Raw genomic sequence first — 1,666 nt, forward strand, 5'->3', positions numbered from 1 at the left:
TGTATGTAAAAATATATTTATTAATGTTAATTACAAGTTTTATTCATAATATTGGTTATTAAGTATGTATATTATGCATTTTGAAAATAAATTTTGCAAAATAAAAATCAAAACATTTTAGGATTTTTTATTTAAAGCCTCTAAGGTTATTTTAAATTCGCTGTGAAGAGAATGCAACCCTGAGCCGGCAGAAGGGGGCAATGCTAGACGAGTGCAGCTATATGTTTTCCTTACGAAGTATCTGAATGAGTGCGACAGTGATGCAAGGCTCACACGTACAGGGGGAAAGTGGTGACAATCTGCACACCGCCCATACAAATGTCACCAGTTTTGTCACCAGTTTTGAAGTGACCGAAACCCGCGGTTTCACCAGATTTTTCACCACTTTTGGCTGGCAGGGTACATGGTACGACATCATGCATGGCTGTAGCTGAGTGTGCAAATACGCTTGATACAATTGGTTGCTACCAAGAGCGTCCGGGTTCAATTACCATCAGACGGAACATAAATTTTTTTCTTCTTAATTTTAATTTCGTATAACGAAAAAGCTTCTGTGCACTTCACAACGACATATTTTATAACGTACATTCTCAAATTTAAAACGAGTTGGGTTGGTGCTCTTTCATATGCGTATTTTTTTNTATGCGTATTTTTTTTAAATTTAGCACGTTTTTTTAATTCTAAAATTGTTTTCCCTCAGTGTACATATATATAGCGCGGTCATAAGAGCACATCATTGCTCCACTATGAGCGCGCTATCGCATGATCCATTTTGCTTATAGTTCGTGGATGTTGCTCCCAGAGTGAGTGATTTAGATAAATTTTGAATTATAAGGTGCGTTCACTCATGCCGGCCCGCTATGCCATATCCGTGGCATAGGAATCCCCATAGTCAATAAATGATCCGCATAGAAGTGACGATAAATGATAAACGCCGCTGTTGCATATATAGTTTCTTTGCTGTCTTGATGTTACTGTGGTATTTGTTGGTATCTGTTGGGGAACAAAAGAAAAAGAGGCTACCCTGCAAAAAATCGGACTATTCCGGGACGACTCTGGGAGCAATTGCAAAGGAGCATGCGACTAATACCACTTTTGATCTCTTTATATGGAATGAACTGATCGCTTTTGTTCGAGCATGTCCTATGAAGAGATTAGTTGTTCACCTTTATACCCGAACGGGTATAAAAAGCAACTAGTCGCTTTTAAAAAGTAAAAATAAAAATTTGCGCTGGCTGAGATTCGAACCGGGGTGCTCAGTTTTGTTAGGCGAATACTCTATCTGTGTGCCAACGCCGCACATGAAGTTTCATTGACTAAGTGCGTACATATCATTAAATCGTTAATAGTACCCGTTAGAGATGAGTTGGGGACTAATTGATCTCCAATTATACCCATAAGGGATGAGTCGAGACTAATTGACCTCCATTAGTACCCGTATGAGACTAGTTGGGACTAATTAATGCCCAATTGTACCCGATTGAGAGTAATCTCGGAATACTCTCTTTAGAGATTAGTCGCACAATTTTTTGCAGGGTATTTATGTTACGAGAGTGTGTACTACAATGAGTGCTCATACGGTGTATCGATGGGTAGACGAGAAATCTTCGACACGCAACGTTTATAATTTCCATTTTTGGTACGAACGGTAACAACACGCAGCAAG

The sequence above is a fragment of the Rhagoletis zephyria genome, unplaced genomic scaffold, assembly GCF_001687245.7.
Source record: "Rhagoletis zephyria isolate East Lansing unplaced genomic scaffold, Rhagoletis_zephyria_1.1 Rzeph_scaffold_04611, whole genome shotgun sequence".
Classification (NCBI taxonomy): domain Eukaryota; kingdom Metazoa; phylum Arthropoda; class Insecta; order Diptera; family Tephritidae; genus Rhagoletis; species Rhagoletis zephyria.